The sequence below is a fragment of the Mustela nivalis genome (genome assembly GCF_964662115.1).
Source record: "Mustela nivalis genome assembly, chromosome: 3".
NCBI classification, from domain to species: domain Eukaryota; kingdom Metazoa; phylum Chordata; class Mammalia; order Carnivora; family Mustelidae; genus Mustela; species Mustela nivalis.
The window spans coordinates 132,674,501-132,691,217 of record NC_139022.1 but is presented as its reverse complement, the minus strand read 5'-3'; the positions used below and the strand labels follow the sequence as shown (position 1 = coordinate 132,691,217).

General features: G+C 42.8%; 1 long non-coding RNA gene across 2 annotated transcripts in view; it reads left to right on the top strand.

Annotated features, from left to right (window-relative positions):
- The window catches only part of LOC309861775, a 243,545-nt gene that overhangs the window by 55,900 nt on the left and 170,928 nt on the right, over positions 1-16,717 (top strand). The window contains exon 3 of one of the 2 annotated variants that reach the window (XR_014310198.1): positions 4,445-4,511. The exons of the other annotated variant lie outside the window; for it this stretch is intronic. This is a non-coding gene — a long non-coding RNA (uncharacterized lncRNA). The remainder of the gene's footprint in view (positions 1-4,444; positions 4,512-16,717) is intronic. 2 annotated transcript variants of the gene reach the window in all.

Sequence of the window (16,717 nt, the reverse complement as noted above, 5' to 3'; positions counted from 1 at the left end):
AAAATCTTAAACAAAAAAAAAAAAGAAAAAAGAAAAAAAATGCTGTGTGATAAACCATCCCAAAACTTATGACTTACCTCTCAGTAACATTTCTTTTGCTCACACAACTGCATTTTGAATAACGCTCAGTGGAGGAAGCGCATTTCTGCTCTCCTTGGTGTGGGCTGGGGCAGCTTGGCCATTGGAGAGGGGAGTCATTTGAAAGCTGCTCCTTGCCTAGGCTGGGAATCTTGAACAACCGGGGGCTGGATCAACCAGGGCTCCTCTGACATCTCTTTCAAGCCCTGCAAGGTCTGTGTAATCTCTCTAGCAGGCAGCTTCAGGGTAATTGGAATTCCTACATGATAGCACAGGGCTCCAGAGGCACATGTTCTAAAGAGAGAGAAAAAGACAAGTAGAAGTTGTATTGCTTTTGGTCATCTAACCTCCTAGGTCTCATGGCGTCACTTTCTGCTGCATTCTATCCCTTTGAAGAAGTCACTGTGGTCAGCCTATAATCGAGGAGAGGTTGAATTAGATCGTACCTTTTGTGGGAGAACTCAGAAACATGTTTCAAAACCATCACTCACCCATTCACTGTTCCGGAAGTTTTGTAAAATCAATAAAGTCAAAATCAATTAAGTTGAGGCTTGAAGGTTTGTTCTGCATGAGAACTCCTGCAGAGAAGTAAAATTAGAATACCATTGTCACTTCTTACATATAGGCATGAAAATAAGGAGTTTGAATGAGGATCTTTTCTCTCCAGTGGAAGCCAGAGCACTGTAGCTTCTCCAAAGGGTAGAATTTGGGGTTCATTTCTGTCCTTTAGATGGGTGCAAGTGGGACTCTTATGAAGGGAGAAGAGATAAAACAGGCATTAGTGGGCATTAGTAGGCATAAGCTTTACAGTATCCTCGTTGCTTCCCACCACCCTGGCTTGTCCCCCAGCCTAGGGTTTCAGGAAGAATGGTTAGTGGCTTTCCTGATCCTCCAGTTGCCCTTTTCAGACCATTTCTTCCCCAGCGACTCCCACAGCTGTGCAAGGTATCATTTCTATCCTAAATACATTTTCTATTCTATAATGCTGAGAGTGGTTCTGTTATCTGATTGAATTCTGACTGACAGAGAAGAACCCGCCATCATGTTATTCTATAAAAAATTCTTATTTTTGACTAAATATAGCTTGACTAGCTTTTATTTGTAATGTGAAGCCTCAACTTCATACAGATGAGCTATGTCCTATAAACCATGTATGCAGGACCTTTTAAAACCTAATGGAGTTCCCCAGAACACTTTGCATTGATTTCTATTAAAGCATCAACACAAAGATGGATAGAGATGGATTGCTGCTGAGGTTCCTGAGGCCATGCCCCATAGACCCGATGTGTGAAGAGGGTCAACTCTTCCTTATCCCCTACCCACTGGTCTGAGGAATCTTACCTCAGATTACTCTCAAAGTACCAAAGGACCAAGTGACCGACCACTCCTCTTCACTCTAGAATAAACTAGTTAGTTGCAAACTAGTTGCTCCTAGAATGCCTTGCCCAAATCCCCTCTGGACAGCTGGCTGAGTAGTTATAGCCCTATTAGAAAGAGCCCATCTCTCCTGACCCTGGACAAAGCCTTCAGGATTTACAAGTCTGATTTGGGTTTGTAATCAGGGCCCTCCTATTCCCCACCCCTGTCAAGCAGCTTTCCTTTTTGGCCCTGGAACAGAGGCACTTTGGGTAGGGGTAAATACCATTCATTCTTTCCTGATAGACAAAGAGGCGGACCCATAGATTATTCTGCACTAAATTCTCAATAAACCATCATGCTACATATGTAAAATACCTTTTGCTATTAAAAGAAGCTTATGAAACCCAGATGAAATAGTGTATAGGAAATTTCATTTTCTTTTATTTTCTCACTATTCGTGGAGTATAGATGTGAAAAATTTCCTGGATGGAAGTGATGTTAAAACAAGGGCAGAGCAAAAGGGTTTTCAGGATGGAAGCAATCACAGAGGGAGTAGTACCTCTCTTTTGCAGATCTGTGAGTTTGCTGACTCTTTTTTTTTTTTTCTCTCAGAACTTCTAAATATGGTGAGTTTCTTCTGAGTCCCTGAAAATGGGCCAAATGTTTGCCGAGTATTTAAAGAACTCAAGGGAATGTTTCTAAGTTCTGAGGATCTCCAAAAGGGAGGTGGGGGAGGATTAAGGAGCTGCCGGGTTTATTCCACAGATGTGTGTTTCACTGACCTTTGTTCTTAAAATACCTGACAAAGTGGAGTCTGTAAGAGTTGAAATTACGTGACTGGACCAGACTCGGCTGCAATCTGCACTTTCTCCAAATGTAGGGATCTAGAATAAGGGTATGTTAGAGAACGTAGGTGTTAGTGGAAGTTTTCCTCCTAGCTCTTCCCTTTATTAACTGTGCGAACTTTGTGCCAGGGACTCACTGTCCTTAAGCCTCAAGTCCTTGTCCCTAAAATAGAGGCAATAACATCATCTAACTTGCCTCATAGAACTGATGGCAGTATGGGCTTGTGGTTAGGTGTGTGGACGTGTAGGTGGAGTGTCCAAGTCCCACTGCTGGTTCTGCTGTGTATTAGCTGTGTGTGAGCTCCAGCAACCTCCTTACCTCTCCAGCCCAGTGTCCCCATATGGAGAATGGAGCTAACCACAGGACGTAGCTCCTAAAGTTGCTATAATAATTTCATAAATCAAGAGAAGTAAAGTACTTTGGGAAGTGCTAGGACCTAGGAGAGCTCGGGAAATGAAGTTCTTCATTAGAATCAGGAATGAATTTGGGGGAGCCAATGTCAAAAAGCCCAAGTGGTTTTCTGGTGGATACTCACATCATGGGGGATGCAGGGTAGATATGAGGTGCAGAACTATCTTACATGGCATGAATTCTTTGCCTGGAAAGGTTCTTTGGACAGATATCTATATCTCACTTATAGACTGATGCTCAGAATGTAATTGAAGAATAAATTTATTAGCCTAAGGCAGTGGGTTTTTGTTATCTATTGCTGCATAAAAACTACCCCTAAAACTAGTAACTTAAAATAACAAGAACCCGGGCACCTGGGTGGCTCAGTGGGTTAAGCCTGTGCCTTCGGCTCAGGTCATGATCTCAGGGTCCTGGGATTGAGCCCGGCATTGGGCTCCCTGCTCAGTGGGGGAGCCTGCTTCCCTTCCTCTCTCTCTGCCTCCTGCTCTGCCTACTTGTGATCTCTCTCTCTGTCCAATAAATAAATTTTTTAAAAAAATCTTAAAAAAACCAACAAGAACCATTTATTATTCTCACAATTCTTTCAATTGACCGGGCAATTTATTTCACATATTGTTAGGGGAGGCTGCATCCGTCTGGGGCGCTCATTTGGGTGGGATGCCCAAGACAGTTTGCTCCCGTGGTACACAGGCAGTGCTGGCTGTTGGCTGTGAGCTCCACTGGGGATGCCAGACGGAGCACCTTGGTTCCCCTCCACATATCTTTCCCACGCAGCTTTGGTTGCTCACAGCATGTGTCTGGGTTCCAAGTGGTAGGAAGTGGAAGCTGCTAGTCCTCTGAGATACGGGCCCAGAAATTTCAGAATGTCACTTCCGCAGGCTTCTATTGCGCAAATCAGTCACAGGGCCGACCCAAATTTAACTGGAGGAAAAAGAAATAAACTTCATCCCTCGATGTGAGGAGCCGTAATCAGGGAGAGGAAGGGCATGCAGGACAGAGACTAGCTATCAGTACCCCCCATTTATTGCTGTGTAACCGAGTACCCTAAAACAAACAGCTTGAAACAATGGACATTTATGCTCTCTCATGGTTTCTGAGGGTCAGGGATCTGGGAATGACCTAGCTGAGTGGTTCTGATTTCAGAGTCTCTCACGGTATTGCAGTCAAGCTGTGGGCTGGTGCTTCAGGTTCTGAAGGAGCTGGAGTATCCCCTTCTTAAGCTGATTCATGGGGCTGTTGGAAGGAGGCTTTCAGTTTCCCACCGCAAGCTTCTCTCCCCGGGGCTGCTCCTGGGATGGTTTCCCCCAGTAAGAGAAATCTAAGGAGAGATGGAGGGAGGGAAAGGGAGAAGGGGGAAGAAAGGCAGAGAATGACAGAGAGATCAAGCCTAGAACTGAAATCATTTTGTAACCTCATCTTGGAAGTGACATACCGTTACTCCTGCTGTTGGTCCTATAGACCCGACCTGGTACAATGTTGGGGGGGAGCAGCTGTAAAACGGTGTGGCTTGGGGATTCCTGAGCTTCATTTGAGGGGCTGCCTACCCTAGTACGATGTGGCGGTGCTGTGCGTGGGAAGAGCTCGTTAATTGCAGATTTCTTGTTTGAGACTGATGTGGACCACACTTTGAGGAATGTTGGTTGGACCGAGGCTTTAATCTTATTGACAGGCTGAGGACCATTGTCTGCTGCAAGCGCACGTTGATCCATCAGGGTGAGCAGCCATGGGTTTCTCCTTTGCCTCCCACTAGGATTGGATACACACTAACTGTGAAGACTGCGGACCCCTGGGGTATTTGGAGCAGATGCCGCTGACAGGTATAGGAGATTTTTGGTTTTGGGTTCTTCAGGGAGGTCTTTTCTTTTGAAGATTTTATTTATTTATCTATTTATTTGAGAGAGAGCGAGAGAGTGAGGGAGCCCAAAAGTGTGAGCAGGGAGAGGAGCAGAGGGTGGAGCAGGCATTCCACTGAGCAGGGAGCTCTGTCCCAGGACCCGGGGATCATGACCTGAGCCGAAGGCAGACGCTTAACCGACTGAACCCCCAGGCGCTCCTTCAGTGAACTCTTTGCCTGTTTTTGTTTTTGTTTTTTTAATTTTCTTAAGCTATAGATCTCTGCTTTTGATTGGCATATGTGCTGTCAGAGGTAAGAGTTCCTGTCCGTGCCGCTGACTTGCAGATACTCATCACATGCATGTGGACATCGATGATGTCACTACCAGTGGGTTTCGTTGTTTCTCCAGGAAGACACGCAATTCCTAACCTTCCGGTTTGGCTAGTATCACTATAGGAAATCCCTCCATATATATCTGGATTTGTCTCTCCCTCCTTCTCTCCCTTTCTTCTTCCTTCCTTATTTTCCTCTCTCCCTTCTAGTCAACAGAACACCTGTTTAAGAGTCACCTTTTGGGCCATCTGTGGAGGTCACAATGATTTTTTTCTTCTCTTTGGCCCTGTTTCCATTGTCCTCAATAGTTGTGTTTGAATCCTATAGCCCTGACCGACTGAACTTAGTAAATTGGACCACTGTGGGTACCTGACTCAAACTAGGCATTCTCATTCCTTCCCTGGAATTTGGAATTGGGACCAAAGAGGAGACAATAAGCATCCTGCCCTGTAGGGGCAAAAATTGTGGTGGAACTGAGTCCCTCCACCACCATCCTCCCCTTGCGCTGTGTAATCTGATAATAGAATAGTCAGTCTGTAGTGCAGAGCAGATGCAGGGGTGAATTGGTGATGGAAATGGGAGACTATGACTTTTGGATTCCAGATGACTTTCCCTTTCTTGTATCTGTCTCTTCTAGGATCTTGGCTTGCATTTTGTGTGCTTTCTGTGTATGCTTATAATTTGTACCCCACCTCTCCACCCTTTTAAATTTAAGCTCGCTCCCACAGATTTGTTACTCCATTTTAAAAAGATTTTATTTTTAAGGGGCATCTGGTGGATCAGTGGTTTTAGCCTCTGCCTTCGGCTCGGGACATGATTTCAGGGTTCTGGGATCGAGCTCCGCACTGGGCTCTTTGCTCTGCAGGGAGTCTGCTTCCCTTCCTCTTTCTGCCTGCCTCTCTGTCTGATCTCTGTGATTTCTGTCTGCCAGATAAATAAAAGACATAGCCCCGCATCAGGCTCCCTGCTCAGCGGGGAGTCTGCTCCTTTTTTTTTTTTTTTTTTTAAGATTTTATTTTTAAGTAATCCCTACACTAAATATGGGGCTTGAATTCACAACTCTGAGATCAGGAGTCTCATGCTCTACTAACTGAACTAGCCACATGCTGCTCTGTTACTCAATTATTAATACAATCCATGTATATGGGCACTATGGCTATGACTGTAACCTGGTGAGTTCAGATATTAAAGGGGAAGATTCTTGCTTAAGGCCACCTGTAGAATAATGGATGCATGGACATAAGGTGATGGGAGCACTGAGGAGGGACTCTTTACTCCATCTGAGAGCGCTGGCAAAGATTTCGTGGGGCAGGGGAGGTTTGAACTGGGCTTTAAAGGATGGTAGGAGTTGATGAGAAATGACAAGAATCTAAGTACAGTGTGGTCAGACTGGTGTGTAGAGGTATGAGGGAGAGCAACTATTGAAATCAGAGATGCTATTTGATGCCAGGAAAGTCAAGGGTTTCTTATGTTATGCTAAAAATAATAAGACATATTTTCAAAAGAGAAATGAAGATAATCTAAAGCATAATTTGGAACAATTGGTCTGGAATATCTCCTCATTATGTATTCATTTACTATGCACTGTAATAGAGCTGGTCCTTATAAGTGCATTTGGAATTCAAATGACTCTCATATATACCTTTTGTAAGGTTTGGCCTGTACTTTAGAGGAAGCTATTGAAAAACATCCATAAGCTTCCATTCTGGTTGTAATATTTCCATGGCATGGGAAAGGCATTAAAAAGAAGACTTTCATACATCACATTTGGCCAGGCAGATGTTAATTAGAAACAAAAGCAATTTGTGTTTAATTTAATGGTAGTGGGAGATTCATTATCCTGTTCTCTGGTCAGACACAGTGCAATGAAGGTAGATTTCTATGTTGTTTTTCCTCTCTCTCTTCTATTCCCTTTGTTTTTCACAGTCATGGTTTAATGTATTTCCTGGGGATTCTGACTGTCTTCATTTTCTTTCCTATTTACTTTTTTTTCTATATCGTTACTATTATATTTGACATTTAATTATTTTCTGCTTCTAAGCTTTCATTTGGTTATTTTTGTAACCTATAGCTACACATTTCTAATTTTCTCTATGGTGGGCAAAGTCAAATTGTGGGTTATTCAGGGTTTGGCCACCTGATAACTAGATCATGTGATCTTGTTTTCTCCTTCTTCTTCCCCTTGCCAATTATTATCTTTTCCTACTCACTAACATATTTATTAGTAATTACCGTGGGACGAAGGGGGGGAAATAACTGAAACAGTTAGCACTTGGTGATTTTTGAGCAAATTTGATAAAAGGTTGGTTGGGAAGAATTTGAAACTCCCGGCGAGAAGCAAGAACTTTTTTTTTTTTTTTTTAAGATTTTATTTATTTATTTGACAGAGAGAAATCACAAGTAGATGGAGAGGCAGGCAGAGAGAGAGAGGGAAGCAGGCTCCCTGCTGAGCAGAGAGCCCCATGTGGGGCTCGATCCCAGGACCCTGAGATCATGACCTGAGCTGAAGGCAGCGGCTTAAACCACTGAGCCACCCAGGCGCCCCGAGAAGCAAGAACTTTGATTATCAGTAGCGCTGGGGTTCTTTTCTGAAGTCTCAGTGAGCTGTAAGAAAACATTTTCTTTTTGGGGTGCCTGGGTGGCTCAGTGGGTTAAGCCACTGCCTTCGGCTCAGGTCATGATCTCAGGGTCCTGGGATTGAGTCCCACATCGGGCTCTCTGCTCGGCGGGGAGCCTGCTTCCCTTCCTCTCTCTCTCTGCCTGCCTCTCTGTCTGCTTGTGATCTCTCTCTGTCAAATAAATAAAATAAAAATCTTAAAAAAAAAAAAAAAACACAAGTTAAAAAAAAAAAAAGAAAACATTTTCTTTTTAAGAAGACTGGCTTAAAGACCTCTAGACTACTTCTTCATGGGATAGCTTGCTTCTTACTTGGGAAAGCAGGACAGAAGCCCCTCTCTCTTTATTGGAAGATGGAGATAGGTAGTGTGGCGTTCAGGCCATGGATGTGTGTTCCAGTCCTCACTTGGCCACTGACCCGCTGTGTGCAATATAAATAATAAAAACCCACTGATGGCTGATGGTGCTATTGTTATACTCCAGACAGTTTACTTGTATTATTATACTTCGTTCTTGCAAAAAAACCTTATGAAATAGGAAAGATTATCTCTATATTATATATAGGGAAACTGAGTCAGAGAGCTCTTATGTAGTTTGCCCACAGTTGGTAACTGGCAGGGGTCTAACTCCAGAGCCTTTTTTCTTAACATATTATACTTTTCCCCAGCACTCAATTACCTGGTCTCTCCGGGCCTTGGTTTGTTTTTACAAAAGGGAAACGGATTGCTCTGAAACCCTCTCCCTATTGGAGAGGATCAAAGGAAAGGGAAGATGTTTTGAAGACTATAAAGTAGCGGAAAAATCCCAACAATTATTAAGGTAGACAGGCTGAAAGAGAGAAAGAGAGCAGGAAGGCTCCCTGGAGTGAGAATGAGAGTTTGACCTTCAGTAAAAGGGCTGCCGTCATTGTGCTGACAGCCCAAACGGGGGACCTGGGTCCCTTCTTCCACAGCTGTCAGAATGGCAGGGGCAGGGGACGGATGCTGGGCCTGGGCATCCAGGCGTGAGTGGTACTAGAGTCTCTGGGCAGAGTCACTCAGAGCTTGACCTTTTGAATGTAAAACACTTGTCAGGTTGCCAAGTGCCAACTAGCCGGTGGGTGGATTCAACCAGGAGAATAATATTCCTGTGACTTTTCCAGGGATGCTGTCTCTCTAACTGGACCCTATAAGCACAGGGTCTCTTTTGGAAGAGAAATGACTTCCACTGAGCTCAGGGAATACCTGGAAAATGGGATCCCTCTGGCATCTGGTTGGCATTTCTCAAGTTTTAAAACTCATTTCTCCATTTTACCAATGCGATGAATTCTGTAATTTGTATTATAAAAATAATTGTATATATTTCATTTTCTGCCTATAAAATTGTTTGAGTGTTTTCCAAATCATACACCCCCACCCCATGTCTGGTGAGTCTCTGTGAATGGGGTTTTGGAGTAGTAGGGGATGCTTGTTCTCTTGAAAATCATTGGTACAAATAGTATTTTTATAGAAATGTCTCAGTCACCCCTTTTGGATAAGAGATTTGCACAAGAGAGCTCTGTGAAAAGCAGAAACAGGGCTGTTCTATAAACTTGTTGGTGGAAAAGCTCTCCTGAGGAATCAAACCACAGAGGGTCAGGATGAGAGGATAGTAATTTAAGTCATCTGCTTAGTCACTGACTACTTAGAATATGAATCCAAGTGCTTGTTTAAATGTTTACACTTAGGTAGGTTGTAAAATGGCTACAAATCCTTCCCATCCCAGATCCACTCCTCTTTGCCACGTGATTTTGCTTGTTCTTCCATCAAGAGATAGAATCTTTTTTTGTCTACCTTGTGAATCCGGGCTTGGCTATGTGACCGGTTTTGGTCAAAGGAGCATTAAGAAATGTGATGCAAGCAGAAGCTTGAAAACAAAACGAAACCCTGGGCTAGGACACCTTTTGTCATTGCATGAAGTCCAGATCAGCCTGCTAGAAGATAAGAAAACATGGGGAGCAAAGACAGGGTGCCTAGAGGAGACCCCTATGCCGTCAGTTCTGCCAATGACCAGGCATATGAGTTCAGCCACCCTGTCTTTGTTTACGTTGCTATAATGAAATACCAGAGACTGGGTAGCTTATAAATAAAAGGTACTTCTCAGTCTTTTTTTTTTTAAGATTTTATTTATTTATTCGACAGAGAGAGAGAGATCACAAGTAGGCAGGGAGGCAGAAAGAGAGAGAGAGAGAGAGAGAGAGAGAGGAAAGCAGTCTCCCTGCTGAGCAGAGAGCCCGATGTGGGGTTCCATCCCAGGATCCTGAGATCATAACCTGAACCAAAGGCAGAGGCCCAACCCACTGAGCCACCCAGGGGCCCCGGTATTTCTCAGTCTTAAGGCTGGGAAGTCTAAGATCAAGAAGCCAACAGATTCCATGCCTGGTAAGAGGCTGGATAACTGACAGCTGTCTTTTTGCTCTGTCCTCACTTGGTGGAATGGGTGAGGGAGCTCTCTGTGGTCTTGTTATGATTTATAATAAATATGTATTTAGTATTCCTATTACTGGCACAGAGCTCCTAAAATCCTTGGAATTTCCTAAGTAATGTAAGCGAAGGTATCTTTTGTTATTCATAACAAGCCTGTTTCAACCACACCTGAGTTTATGTTAATGAAGTGGTTTTTGGACCACCCTTAAGGATGGGGGACTACTTGCCACAGGAACCATCCTTATGATTAGAGGGTTCCAACATTTAGTCTGATCACTGGAGGTGGAGTTCCATTACCAAAGGCCAATGATTTGCTCAAGGATGCCTATGTAATCAAATATCCATAAAACTCCAAAAGGGCAGGGTTCAGAAAGCTTCCAGGTTGGTGAACCAGAAAATGCTGGAAGGGTGGTTTACTGTAAACTCGAGGGGAACCAAGATACTGTGCTCAGATCCTTCCAGACCTCGCCTTTCTGTCTTTATCTTCTTATCACCTGTATGCTTTATCTGGCTGTTCATTTGCATCCTTAATATCCTTTGTAAAAAACCAGTGATCTAGTAAATAAACCTCTTTCTCAGATTAAAGAGGAGGTCGTGGGCACCTCTGCTTTATAGTTTGCCAGAAGTGTAGGTAATCACCTGGACTTGAGATTGGCATCTGAGGTGTAGTGGGAGGGGGGGCAGTCATGTGGGACTGGGCTCTTATTCTGTGGGATTGGATGCTAACTCTTGAGTTAAATTGTAGGACATCTCGGGAGTGTCTTATTTCATTTTCTTTAAGGTGTCCTTTGACAATGTCTTAATTTTTTTTTTTTTTTTTTGTATTCAGTGCTTTTTATGTTATTTAGAAATTATTCCCTAGCTCAAGGTTAAAAAAAAATCCAGTTAATGCTTTTTAAATTAAAAATAAAGTTTGTTTTTTTTTTTAAACCATTTATGTTTTTAATACATCTGGAATTGATTTTTTGGATATAGAGTGAGACAGTGATCCAATTTCTTTTTCTATACGAATTGAATTTTTTTTCACAGCTCTATTGAACAGTTATTCCTTTCCTACTGATGTGATATGCCACTTCTATCGTTGATCAAAACATAAGTGTGTGGGTTTATTTTTGAGCTCCCCTATTCCATCCTACTCCTACCCTATTCTGCCCTTCCCTATCCCATTCCATTGTATTCTACTCATTCATTTATCTGACCTTGAACAAATATGACTGTTTTAATGATTGTAGCTTCATAATATTTCTTATAATTTGTAGGCAAGTCCTCTGCTCTACTCTTCTGTGGATGATACGCGCCATTCTTTGTCTTTTCCTCTTCCATATACATTTTAAAATCAACTTATCAAGGTCCATATAAAACTCTGTTGAAGTATTACATTGAAGTTTATAGCCAAACCGGGAGAGAATGTGTATCTCCACAGTATTGTCTTTCTACCCATGGACAACTTAGATATTTCTTTTACCCAGGTCTTCTTAATATTTTAGTAAAGTCTTATAATTTCGTCTGTGGTTCTGACACACCTTTAGATTGTTTTCTTGATGTTCTCTGAATTATGTAAATAGATCTTCAAAATTTTTAATTTCATTATATTTATTTTTAAAGATTTCATTTTTAAAAGATATTGAGAGAGTGAGCACAAGCAGGAGGGAGAGGGAGAGAGAGAGAATCAGAAGCAGACTGTGTGCTGAGCTCAGAGCCCCATGCGGGTCTTGATCCCACAATCATGAGATCATGACCTGAGCCAAAACCAAGAGTCAGATGCTTAACCGACTGAGCCACCCAGGTGCCCCTTATTTTTAAGTAATCTCTACACCCAACATGGTACTCAAACCTACAACCCCAAGATCAAGAGCCAAATGCTCTACCACGCTGAGGCCAACCAGGTGTCCCTATAAATGGATTAAAAAAAAAAAAAAAAACCAACAACAATTTCTAATTATTTGTTGTTGAGCAAAGGCTTTGAAGTCCAAGAGGCAGTGCTGAAAGATGTTCACAGCCACAGAGAAAAGATGTACACATCAACCAGCTTCTAGCAGCAGCTCAGAAAGCAGCTCAAATATCATTAGAGAGCCACTAGGAGAGAAGCTTGAACACTATCTTATCAAGTTCCCCCTGGCCACCAAGTCAGTCATGATAAAGGTAGAAGATAGCAACACACTTATGTTCCTTGTGGATGTCAAGGCCAATGAGCACCAGATCAGCGTGGCTGTGAAGAACTACTGTGACATTGACCTGGCCGAGGTCAACACCTTTATCAGGCTTGATGGAGAGAAAAGGCATAGTTTATAGTTTGACTGACTCATGACTATGAGCTTTGTATATTGACAACAAAATTAAGATAATCTAAACAGTCCAGCTAGCTAACTGTAAATATAAAAACTTTTCCCTGTAAGAAAATGGAGATTGGCATCTGAGGTGTAGTGGGAGGAGGGCAGTCATGTGGGACTGAGCCCTTATTCTGTGGGACTGGATAATAACTGTACATCAGAATTGTTAGCCAACCTACTTGCTAAACTTTATTTCTAATAATTTAACTAGATATATACTTTTGGGTTTTATTTATTTATTTATTTTGGGGTTTTGTTTTTAAAAATACAGTATGCAGGGGCACCTGGGTGGCTCAGTGGGTTAAGCCTCTGCCTTCTGCTCAGGTCATGATCTCAAGGTCCTGGGATCAAGCCCCGCATTGGGCTCTCTGCTCAGCAGGGAGCCTGCTTCCTCCTCTCTCTCTCTCTCTCTCTGCCTGCCTCTCTGCCTACTTGTGATCTCTCTCTGTCAAATAAATAAATCTTAAAAAAAAAAAAAAATACAGCATGCATGGTGGGGTTATGGACATTGGGGAAGGTATGTGCTATGGTAAGCGCTGTGAAGTGTGTAAGCCTGGCGATTCACAGACCCGTACCCCTGGGGCTAATAATACAGTATATGTTAATTAAAAATATATAGTATGCAATGAATTATAGATTTATAGTCTTCTGATTCTTAGACCTCCAGTTTGTTTTTATCATCCTGGCTCAGACCTTCACAATGTGAATAGAAGAGGTGTTAATGGGAACTATCCCTGTTAGGTCCATGATCAAAGGAGCGAGACTGATACAAAGCGAAGGTCAAGCAAAGCTTTTTTTCATGTCAAGCATTGAGAATCAAACCCACCGGTCCTGGCCGCCTCTTACAGAGAGGGCGACCCCTCCCTGCCTTACAGACTAACTTTTGAAGGGCAAAGGCCATGTGGTTGAGCCTGGCCACACACATGTGGCCAGTGAGATTGTAACACACAGAGAAAGTTGCATAGTCATGCCAGGTCATACACGGCGGGCAATTGAATTACAGTTTACCCTATAGTAGATATTTGAACCAGCCTATCACCTTAGTCAGAATTGGTACCCAAAAGGCGCCCAAAAGGCGGGAACCACACTCTTTGGTAGCTAGGGAGACAATATGCGCGCTCCACTGATTGGATGTCTCCACCTGGCCTGACCCACCCTTGTATTTGGGCTGTGTTACCTGGGACTGGTCAACCATATTTTACTAGTTTCTTGGACTTGCTTTTAATTAAGTCCCCTGAGGGGGAGGGCAGGGTCAGTTTAAGTTTTACTGCATAAACAACAAAATGGCTGTTCAACCGAGAAGGAGCCGCTCTGGCTAAATAGGCCCTTACAATCCCATTATTTAAAAAGAATGCTTCTAGCATTTTCCCATTTAGAATGACTGTTCTATTTTATAGATCCTTCTGTATCTTTTTGGTATGCCCTCATCATTCTTTGAGCTCTTCCTTACTTTCTGGAGCAAAAAGATGTTGTAGGTTTATCTTGTATTTTCCCTACCCAACGCTGGAATTAGCCATTTCTTCAAAGAGCCTGGTTTACTTAAGTGGAGGGTGATATACAGGAACCAAGATTTAGGCAGTACTCACTATTATTGGTATATTATGCTTCCGGTCTTAGTGGACAGAACATGCACATACACCTATCTATCTCTATATTAAAACTGTTGAGGACACACTAATAGCTCCAGTTTCCATCCCAAACCATAGGGCCTATTCTTAATTTCACTTTTTCCATATTTGTGACCCTCTTTTTGCAGTGAGAACCCTGATTTCCATGATCCGTGCTGTATTTGCTCTATTCCCCCTGTATGTAGCAGAACTCTTGCTGTGAAGGCCAAAAACACGAGCCCTGGGGGAGGAGCTGGGGAAGGAGGAAGGAGGAAGAGTGTTGTTTTTGTCTTTATTTTATAGAACCACTTCCTCTGTCTCACAAACCCTGGGGAAAAGCCACAAAAGGATAGGGGAGGGGAGAAGTGCCCCAGGGGAAACAAACCAGGCCTGTCTCTGCCTTTGAGTTGGGGCTGCATGAAGGCTAGCAAGTGGAGCCAACGGGCCCCTACCTGGTAGTTTTTGAAACTATTTTTTAAACAAAATTATTTATTTATTTGACAGACAGAGATCACAAGTAGTCAGAGAGGCAGGCAGAGAGAGAGAGGAGGAAGCAGGCTCCTGGCTGAGCAGAGAGCCCGATGTGGGGCTCTATCCCAGGACCCTGAGATCATGATCCGAGCCGAAAGCAGCAGCTTCAACCCATTGAGCCACCCAGGCGCCCCTGAAACTATTTTTAAAGAGCAGCTTTAGGTTCACAGAAAAATTGAGAAGATGGTACAGAGATTTCCCATCAATCCGTCCTCCTGCACACGCACCGCCGTCGCCACGAGTGACATCCCCCACCAGGGTGGTACATTTGTTACAGCCGATGACCCTACGCTGACACATCATCACCCCGCAAGGTCCTTAGTTGACATTAGGATTCACTCTGGGTGTTGCACATTCTGGGAGTCTGGGCGAATGTATCCATTGTTACAGTATCATCTTGTTTCACTGCCCTCCAAATCCGGCAGCCTTTTAAAGCTTAGCTTGTGTTGGTTATTTTGTTTTTGAGGGTCGTGGAGGTGCTGGATATGCATTTAAGTGAACCCTGTTGAGATACCACCGTGGGGAGTTTGCCCACCTCCGCCTTCCACTGTGGGAAGTCTTCTTGGCCCTGGGGTGCCCCGCATGCACAGAAGCACTGTTTCTAGTTCAATTTGTCCTGGCAGCTATTTGTGTCAAGCACCTTGCTGAATTCTCACATCATCTTGGGGGCTCCATGGAGCTTGCAATGGTCATATTCCACATAAAGTGCGGTGAGTGTGGCTTGGCCTCTCCAGGGTTTCTCACTTGGTTTTTGCTTTTAGGTTCATTCAGGTTTCATTCCAGCAAATCTGAAACAAAGATGTCTCCCCATGCACTTGAAGGAGAACCTACTGCAGGAGCGCCCTGTGGCCCAGTGCTGGCTGTGGCTGTTGTAAAAGGGAGAGGCTTGGGGCACACTGGGGCAAAAGGTGCTAGTCCCATACCTGGTGTGCTGCTCAGTGTGTATGGAGTTTAGTTTCGGTACACCCTGGGGGGAAATGGCATTATCTGGGGTTCTAACACTGCTGTTGATATTGAGGGATGAAGTGGGGGTCACAGGGACACACTGGAGCGCTGTGCTGGGCTGTAGCACTTTGCAGTTACCCTCCATGGTGGGCAGGCCCAGAGACCTGGTTGGGCTACACCGAGGCTGTCTTGGATGCTTGACATGGCTTGTGCACATACACAGTTACTTTATGTACAATAAAGGAATGGGGAAGGGGAAAATGAAAGAATAGAGAAGGGTCAGCTTAAGCTTGTGATAAGCTGGTGGGAAGCTTGGTCTGGGTCATCTCAAAAGAAAATCACTTCCAGAGACCACCCGATGAACTGATCTTTATAATGGAATCAAAACATAATGGCAGACTGAAAATGAACAAAAACAAACATTAACACACTGAGAAAAAGAAGAAATGAGACAAAAGAATAAATTTTAAAAATGAAGAAAACCAGTAAGAAGAAAAAAAGGAAAAATGAAGAGAAAAATAAAAATATGTGAGAAAAAATAAAGAAGATAGAAAAATGAGAAAAAATAAAAAAGATAGTAACAAATGAAATATACAGAAAGTCCACAATGTCAAGGAGAAAACAAGCTAACATCAGTCAAATGTCCTTCAGGTCTCTGAAAAACAGCTTCCTGAGCTGGAAGCCTTAGGTACAACCAGGGGCTTTTATAGGTGCTTGGAATTCCATAATACTGGCTCCTTATGAGGTCACAGCAAGAAAGGGACCTGTTATGGCTGGTGATCATCCACAGTGTTTTTCTCATTTTTTGTGGCCTCAAGAATCTGTTTGTCTTAAAAAAAAAAATTACTGAGAACCCCAAACAGCTTTTTGTTTATGTAGATTACAGTTATTTATATTTACTTTATTAGGATTGAAAACCCGTATGATGCTTCTGTGGCTTTTTCATTTCTAGTTTGAAAAGCTGTAATAACTTTTTCTGTTTTAGAGTATTTTCAAATGTCCAAATAGGTGGGAATTTTTAATTTATCTTTTTATTAACTTTTTCATTCTTTTTGTATTTCATTGTGTACCTGTAAAATAAAATGACTAAAAACAGTGCTTCATCTATTCAGTGCCAATATTTTAAATTCTCATATATTTCAAAATCTTTTGTTTCTCAGGTTGTGTGCTTGAATCAGGATCCAAAAAAAGGTCCACATATTGTGATTGGTTGATATGTTTCTTAAGACTTTTTAAATTAGTTTTTGCTCCATCTGCTTTTTTCTCTCATAATTTATTTTGGAGGAATTCAGCTTTCTGGTGTCCTATTTGGATTTACTGATTGTATTTCTGTGGTGTAAATTAAGAAGTTCTATATTTCTTGGAAATTGATAGTTCAGTCTT